Here is a 10,052-nt window from a genome sequence, read left to right as displayed (position 1 = left end):
AAGTACATTGTCGGACCTCTTTGGGGGGGGCCCGGCCCCTCCGGGCCCCCCCCTTCCCTACGCCACTGCATAGAGTCAATATCAGACATTATTAACCTCGCATGCCAAGTATCCAGCTTTTCACATTGATTTTCTTATCAGAAGACAACAAAACAGGAAACCACAGTCAGCAGTCCGCATACGTTAAAATGGAAAACGACCGGAAAATCATACCTTACATATTTAGCTCTGGCTCTCAAATTTTGCTCTTCAGTTAAAATATAATATCATTTTCGGTATCAAGGAGAATCAATCAAGCGGAAAAGCAATGAAAAACACATTTATTATTACATATATTTATTCAATTTAATTTCAAATTTAAATATTCCAATTTTTTATCATGCTGTAATGAAAATATAACTACAGGCTTTCTATTAATCAATTTCTTGTTGACTTCACATACAGACAACATCAGACATTATTAACCTCGCATGCTAAGTATCCAGCTTTTCACATTGCTTTTGTTATCAGAACCCAACAAAACAGGAAACCACACTCAGTAGTCCGCATACGTTAAAATGGAAAATGACCGGAAAATCATACCTCACATAATTAGCTCTGGCTCTCAAATTTTGCTCTTCAGTCAAAATATAAAATCAGTTTCGGGATCAAGGAGAATCAATCAAGCGGAAAAGCAAAGAAAAACACATTTATTATTACACATATTTATTCAATTTAATTTAAAATTTAAATATTCCAATTTTTGATCATGCTGTAATGAAAACATAACTACAGGCTTTCTATTAATCCATCTCTTGTTGACTTCACATATAGTCAATATCAGACATTACTAACCTCGCATGCTAAGTATCCAGCTTTTCACATTGATTTTGTTATCAGAAGACAACAAAACAGGAAACCACACTCAGTAGTCCGCATACGTTAAAATGGAAAACGACCGAAAAACCATACCTCACATAATTAGCTCTGGCTCTCAAATTTTGTTCTTCAGTCAAAATATAAAATCAGTTTCGGTATCAAGGAGAATCAATCAAATGGAAAAGCAAAGAAAAACACATTTATTATTACACACATTTATTCAATTTAATTTAAAATTTAAATATTCCTATTTCGAATCATGCTCTAATGAAAACATAACTACAGGCTTTCTATTAATCAATTTCTTGTTGACTTCACATATAGTCAATTTCAGACATTATTAACCTCGCATGCCAAGTATCCAGCTTTTCACATTGCTTTTGTTATCAGAAGCCAACAAAACAGGAAACCACACTCAGCAGTCCTCACACGTTAAAATGGAAAACGACCGGAAAATCATACCTCACGTAATTAGCTCTGGCTCTCAAATTTTGCTCTTCAGTCAAAATATAAAATCAGTTTCGGGATCAAGGAGAATCAATCAAGCGGAAAAGCAAAGGAAAACCCATTTATTATTACACATATTTATTCAATTTAATTTCAAATTTAAATATTCCAATTTTTAATCATGCTGTAATGAAAATATAACTACAGGCTTTCTATTAATCCATTTCTTGTTGACTTCACATATAGTCAATATCAGACATTATTTACCTCGCATGCGAAGTATCCAGCTTTTCACATTGATTTTGTTATCAGAAGCCAACAAAACAGGAAACCACACTCAGCAATCCGCATACGTTAAAATGGAAAACGACCGGAAAATCATACCTCACATAATTAGCTCTGGCTCTCAAATTTTGCTCTTCAGTCAAAATATAAAATCAGTTTCGGTATCAAGGAGAATCAATCAAATGGAAAAGCAAAGAAAAACACATTTATTATTACACACAATTATTCAATTTAATTTAAAATTTAAGTATTCCTATTTTTAATCATGCTCTAATGAAAACAAAACTACAGGCTTTCTATTAATCGATTTCTTGTTGACTTCACATATAGTCAATATCAGACATTATTAACCTCGCATGCCAAGTATCCAGCTTTTCACATTGCGTTTGTTATCAGAAGCCAACAAAACATGAAACCACACTCAGCAGTCCGCACACGTTAAAATGGAAAACGACCGGAAAATCATACCTCACGTAATTAGCTCTGGCTCTGAAATTTTGCTCTTCAGTCAAAATATAAAATCAGTTTCGGGATCAAGGAGAATCAATCAAGCGGAAAAGCAAAGAAAAACCCATTTATTTTTACACATATTTATTCAATTTAATTTCAAATTTAAATATTCCAATTTTTAATCATGCTGTAATGAAAATATAACTACAGGCTTTCTATTAATCCATTTCTTGTTGACTTCACATATAGTCAATATCAGACATTATTTACCTCGCATGCGAAGTATCCAGCTTTTCACATTGATTTTGTTATCAGAAGCCAACAAAACAGGAAACCACACTCAGCAATCCGCATACGTTAAAATGGAAAACGACCGGAAAATCATACCTCACATAATTAGCTCTGGCTCTCAAATTTTGCTCTTCAGTCAAAATATAAAATCAGTTTCGGTATCAAGGAGAATCAATCAAATGGAAAAGCAAAGAAAAACACATTTATTATTACACACAATTATTCAATTTAATTTAAAATTTAAGTATTCCTATTTTTAATCATGATCTAATGAAAACATAACTACAGGCTTTCTATTAATAAATTTCTTGTTGACTTCACATATAGTCAACATCAGACATTATTAACCTCGCATGCCAAGTATCCAGCTTTTCACATTGATTTTGTTATCAGAAGCCAACAAAACAGGAAACCACACTCAGTAGTCCGCATACGTTAAAATGGAAAACGACCGGAAAATCATACCTCACATAATTAGCTCTGGCTCTCAAATTTTGCTCTTCAGTCAAAATATAAAATCAGTTTCGGGATCAAGGAGAATCAATCAAGCGGAAAAGCAAAGAAAAACACATTTATTATTACACATATTTATTCAATTTAATTTAAAATTTAAATATTCCAATTTTTGATCATGCTGTAATGAAAATATAACTACAGGCTTTCTATTAATCCATCTCTTGTTGACTTCACATATAGTCAATATCAGACATTACTAACCTCGCATGCTAAGTATCCAGCTTTTCACATTGCGTTTGTTATCAGAAGCCAACAAAACATGAAACCACACTCAGCAGTCCGCACACGTTAAAATGGAAAACGACCGGAAAATCATACCTCACGTAATTAGCTCTGGCTCTCAAATTTTGCTCTTCAGTCAAAATATAAAATCAGTTTCGGGATCAAGGAGAATCAATCAAGCGGAAAAGCAAAGAAAAACCCATTTATTATTACACATATTTATTGAATTTAATTTAAAATTTAAATATTCCTATTTTTAATTATGCTCTAATGAAAACATAACTACAGGCTTTCTATTAATCAATTTCTTGTTGACTTCACATATAGTCAATATCAGACATTATTAACCTCGCATACCAAGTATCCAGCTTTTCACATTGCGTTTGTTATCAGAAGCCAACAAAACAGTAAACCACTCTCAGCATACGTTAAAATGAAAAACGACCGGAAAATCATATCTCACATAATTAGCTCTGGCTCTCAAATTTTGCTATTTAGTTCAAATATAAAATCAGTTTCGGTATCAAGGATAATCAATCTAGCGGAAAAGTAAAGAAAAACACATTTATTATGACACATATTTATTCAATTTAATTTCAAATTTAAATATTCCAATTTTTAATCATGCTCTAATGAAAAGATGACTACAGGCATTCTATTATTCCATTTCTTTTTGACTTCACATATAGTCAATATCAGACATTATTTACCTCGCATGCGAAGTATCCAGCTTTTCACATTGATTTTGTTATCAGAAGCCAACAAAACAGGAAACCACACTCAGCAATCCGCATACGTTAAAATGGAAAACGACCGGAAAATCATACCTCACATAATTAGCTCTGGCTCTCAAATTTTCCTCTCCATACCAAATATAAAATCAGTTTCGGTATCAGGGAGAATCAATCAAGCGGAAAAGCAAAGAAAAACACATTTATTATTACACATATTTATTTAATTTAATTTAAAATTTAAATATTCCAATTTTTGATCATACTCTAATTTAAACATAAACTACAGGCTTTCTATCATTCCATTTCTTGTTGACTTCACATATAGTCAATATCAGACATTATTAACCTCGCATGCCAAGTATCCAGCTTTTCACATTGCTTTTGTTATCAGAAGCCAACAAAACAGGAAACCTCACTCAGCAGTCCGCATACGTTAAAATGGAAAACGACCGGAAAATCATACTTCACATAATTAACTCCGGCTCTCAAATTTTGCTCTTCAGACAAATATAATATCAGTTTTGATATCAAGGAGAATCAATCAAGCGGCAAAGCAAAGAAAAACACATTTATTATTACACACATTTATTCAATTTAATTTAAAATTTAAATGTTCCAATTTTGAATCATGCTCTAGTAAAAACATAAACAACAGGCTTCCTATTATTCTATTTCTTGTTGACTTCACCGATGTTCAATATCAGACATTATTAACCTCGCATGCCAAGTTTCCATCTTTTCATATTGCTTTACTTATCAGAAGGAAACAAAACAGGAAACTACTCTCAGCATACGTTAAAATGAAAAACGACCGGAGAATCATACACCACATAATTATCTCTGTCTCTCAAATTTTTCTCTTCAGTCCAAATATAAAATCATTTTCGGTATCAAGGAGTATCAATCAGGTGGAAAAGCAGTGAAAAAAACATTTATTCATATTTATTCAATTTAATTTAAAATTTAAATATTCCAATGTTCTTAAGTTACGGTTTGTTCCGACTGAAGTAGGCCCAGGAGCGGATCCAGAACGGACTTCTAGAGAGGGGCGTTATTTTGTAATACTGCTACTTAGAGTTACTTTTAAACAGCTCCAAACTCTGGGATGGTTTTTATTTATATATAAAATATGAAAAACACTTTCTTTTTGTGGGGACGAGCGATGGCCCCGATAGCAGCCCTGGCAGCTTATAACTCCGAAAGCAAGCATTTGTGCACCCAGGCTGATCTATACTTTTCTTCTTCTCTTGGTGTCAAGACTCAACTCCCAAAATTTTTCGGTGTCGTTTTGATTCAACCTGTATAAATCAAAAGACCACATAGTCACTGACTAATACTCTAAATAGGAGACACCCGTTTGTTCATATAAATTGAATTTAACTTTACCTTCAACAGTGCTGTTAAATGAAACTTTAACCTACATGTGATCTGAATCACTCGAGATTGTACCGCCGGATGGCATCGTGCCATGGAAAATCAGCGCCCGGGGCGAAATATACGACGGCGCCCCCTAGTATATATGAGTGAGGTCGACAGACCAGCCGCAAAGCGTAAGGGGAAGCATTGGACGAAAAACTTAAAGATATTATCTCATTGTTTTTAAACATACGTAGTAAAACACAATGATATTCTTGTATTGTTTTTCACTGTAAGAAAAAGATGAAAAAAAAATGAAAAATTTAAAATAAAAGACAAATAAAACAGGTCCATTATGGTATGTGAATAGTGGCAAAAGTTACAAACCTCCCTTTTCATTCTGCGCCTTTCGTTTCACAGCAACTTCCACTGCACAACAGGTAATAATTGACACGCGCCAAACACGCCACTCCATTTCCTTTCCTCACGTATAATACAGTTTTTTCTCTCTCTTTCTCTCTTTTATACACTTTCAGAAATTCACAGGCTCGGTTGCTGTCTTCCCTGAAACCACAAAACAACATTCAAATAACCTCAACCGACAACCCGCCCGCTGTGACAACCCATCCGTCAATCTTGTATCAAGAACGAAAGAATATGATGGTCTTTTCCTTTTTATTTCTTTCTGTTAGCTTTTTAAAATCCTTTTTTCAACACAATTTTCATTGACTTTCCCGTTGCCCGAAACAGGAGCAATGTAACACAATAATCATAATCGTCTCCCCTGAACGCTTATCGAATACTTTAGGAATAGAATAATAAACGCTATATTAATAGTACAGTAAATATTGACTATAGCGAAATGTACTGTAATAGACCCCATTTCAAATTTTGATATGCAGGAGAAATCAGGTTTCCTTGTCTCTCCTCGTATTTTTTTCAAGTTACGCCTCGTCTCACTTTGAAGTTTTTTTTTCTCTGGTTTCGATTATCGAAAGGAGGTCCTCAACCCGTGGACATACAAAATTTATGACCTCAATTTATGACCTATGCATAAAGGTCTGAAGTTTTATAGAACGACTTTGTCCGTCCGTTCGTCTCCCGTTATGTTTCAGAGCAACACCGGTAAGAGATATAGAGAGGAGGTCAGGGTTGGATCCAGGACAGACTTCTGGGGGGTGTTGTAATACTGTATAGCTACTTTTAAGAGCTCCAAACTATGGGATGGGCTTTATTTATATATAAAATAAGCAAGTTTCCTCTTCTGGGGGAGAAGACGCCCCGATCGCCCCCCTGGATACGCCGCTGGAAGAGATACTTCACCATCGATTAAGCTTCACAGAAACAGGTTGGCTCAGCATTACTGGTTTGAATATTTATCAATTATCATTATAGAACAAAAATTATAATAGACAGCGAAAAACATTTTTCTGCAATCGATTCTGGGCAGTGTTGGGTAAGTTACTTGTAAAAATGTAATGCGTTACAAGTTACTTTACTTTCCTTTAAAATGTCACGCTTTACTTGTCCCCAAAAAGTAACTGTTACCCTACTTCCAAAGTAACGCGTTATTTTTAGGCACGAAAGAGTCATTTCCATTTTCCACTTAGACCCCACCGCCACACAACTGTACAGAAACTTTACATTGACTAATCAACGTAGCTTTCCGTACGGAAGACAAATGCAACATAATTATCAAGTTGAGTTAACGCTTTCAAAAATGTTGCATGCTGAATTTAACAAGAAACGCAGTTCCTAGGAAGTTTCCAAGAGACGATATCAAGGCACATCCAATGGATCTAGAGCAAGGGGGAACGGTCAGAATGGCAGAAGGGCAAAATGGCAGGGTACATAATGGCAGGAATTAATGGTAGGAGAACGAAATGGCACGCGGACGAAATGGCAGGAGGACATAAAGGCAGAAAGTATAATTTGAATTCTCGGGTTTTAAACTATTTTGTTTCTTACTTGGTAAATGAAGATTTCGGCATAAATTTTTGATTTATTCATCATGTTCCAAAATTCGAACTGCTAATAATATTTCAATTCTGAGAATTCTGATGTAAGAATTAAGAGAGTGCCATCAAGATTTCCACCGGAAGTTTGGATTTCTGATGAGGCAACTTTGTCTAACAATCCTCGCACAAATAACTTATGTGAGGGGTGGAATCTTAAGTATTTCCATTTGGTTGCACATAACCACCCAACGGTATGGAAATTCATACAAAGCCTACAGAAAGAGAATTCCACCGTTCATTCTACCATTTCCTAGTGCGAAAGAGGACAATACCCCGTCAAGAAAACTAAAAAGGTTTATGTTGATCTGCAGCATAGATTGAGGAACCTGTGTGTTGATTATTACACAAACAAAAGATCTTTTGAGGAATTATTTCGGGGAATTACTCACAACTTTAAATTAACGACAATGTGAGTAGTTAGTCATTCTTATGATTGCAAATTGTTTTTGTAGTCTATTTTACGGTTTATTTTATTCCGACACTTCCTAAGAGACCACCACTTTTACGATACTTTTTCGATACGAGACAAACACAAACTTTGTCTCCTAGACTATTGTCATGGTCTGTATATGAGTAACTTAAGACACAATCTATGCTACATTTGCGAACTGTTCTCTCGGGATTCCAGTAAATTTGATTCAAATGCAAAGTTTTCCGCGGCCCAATGCATATTTTACTAATTTTAACGGCCCATATGTAATTTGCATATTTATGGGCCTTCATATATCCGGAATTCAATCATACACTACTATAACGCTTGGTAACAAAATTGTTTTATACTAGTTTCTTTAGATGGAACTGGACATGAGTGTGGGTATATACAAAACAAATTGGATCAAGTATTGGATCAAAGAATTGTTGTGAATGAATATTAGTCTAGTAGTATATTGAGTAAATAGGCAGAACGATATTGAGAAGAAATTTATCGTATAAGCACAACAGTGGCTTGTGATTGAAGAGGACAAAATTATGTATTATGTCAGAAATAAGATAAAGTATGGATAATGATAATATATTGTAGATATTCACTATTATTATTATTATTATTATTATTATTATTATTATTATTATTATTATTATTATTATTATTATCAGAGAAATGAACTTGTTTTTCCTATTGCCTTTGTAAATAGCTGTGGGATTCTTCCTGTTATTTGAGGAGTGTCTGCAAATTTTGACTATCATAGCTTTGCTCAAATAAATGACACACTGCCGCAGAAAAGTAATATTGTTCTTCTCCTATTTTTATTGCCTACTATAAAAAAGAAAAGAGCTTAAAACTATTCAGTGAAGAAAAGTCTGAACCTTTGTAGGGACCTCTGATTACAGATTCCGTTTGGTGGTAACTTGTTTACTTGCAGAGTTGGAGGGCTGTTGAACAATAAACCACACGTGTTTAGTTGAAGACCAGTATCAATCTGTAAGAAAGTTTGCCTCCAATGAATAAAATAAAAAAGAATTTCCGGCCATACAAAATATTAAGAAGCGAAATAAGCACTATATTTACCATGATATGTGGAGGGCGCGGAAGCTCAGTGCTAGAGCGATCACCTCCGGTGTTTCGGGTCCCTGGTTCGATCCCAGCTCGCACCGTGTTGACTTTGTGGTGGAAAAACACCGTGCTCGTGGGTTGTTTCGGGGATCTCCAGTTTCATCCCACTTTCTTCATTCCACCATTTCACTCATCTCTTATCATCACTGTCTCCTTTAGCCTAACCGGCATAACCGAGGGACATAAAACTTAAGGATTTCATTTCATTTTTACCATTGTATGATAGGATTTAGCGAACATCATGATAATTGTCACTTCTGATGAAATTAAGTTATTAGGTGGACTGGATTGGTATTAAACCACAAGGGAAACTTGTTTGTTATGTGTCATTGTATCGAATTGCATAGGAATGATGAACTTCCTTTTCACACTTACTCGAAAGTCAGAAAATGTGGTATACAAAGGGTGTTAATGAACTATACCAACAAACTGTAAGATGTGATACCTTACAACAAAATAAGATAAAAAGTTCATATGGGTCTCTGGGGAAAATGCCATAATTTCAGAGCTAGGGCTGCCCATAATTGCGAAAAAGCCAAATATCAACAGGCCCTATTTCAAATTCCAGAAACTGTGGATAGTGGTCATTATCAGCGTAAAGGAAGTCACTCATATGTTAAGGATCTTCAGTAGCACGGTTTCTCGTACTCGGGGAAACGCATGGTGCAATGTTTTCATTCACGCACATAAGTGAATAACACGTGAAATATACCGTGACGAAATACATAGCATCACACATTAGTCAGAACAAAAAAAAAACAGTTTGTATCCTGTTTTGTATCTAACTATTTTGTATCCTCCTTGAAATCAGGGTATATCTGAAAACTCTATTGAGTGCATATCTAAGAATTACACCCTGTAAGGAATACTCCGTAATAGTGTTGTAAATTCCTGGTGGAAAAAACGGAAATTTTGGGTTTTAAAAAAACGGTTTTCTACAGCTTTCCTTCCCGAACTTGGAAAAATCCGTAAAAATTGGGAAACATTGAAATTTTCAATATTTTACTACATTATGTTTGTAAAATGAAAACTATTTTATATTTACTAATTTTCAGTTAAGATCATTGAGTAGTTTTGTTGCTTGTATTAGAATAGGGAACTTTAGTGTCAACAAATATATTTGTACCACTCCTTTAAAGTTAGCAGCGTGGTAGAATGGAGTTATGGCTACAAAACATCCTAAAATATAATCCTAATTAGATTAATTAATATTGACAGATTTAAATTAGCTTCAGTAATCTTATAAAGTTACCGTTTCATGGCGGGAAAGTGTTAAATAACAGGCCAGAATCAGTTTGGTTAATACCAGTATCTTAAAATATA

This window comes from Thermobia domestica, chromosome 18, assembly GCF_964235325.1.
Source record: "Thermobia domestica chromosome 18, izTheDome1.hap1.1, whole genome shotgun sequence".
Classification (NCBI taxonomy): Eukaryota; Metazoa; Arthropoda; class Insecta; order Zygentoma; family Lepismatidae; genus Thermobia; species Thermobia domestica.
The sequence above is the reverse complement of the archived record's forward strand: the minus strand, read 5'-3'. Positions refer to the sequence as shown.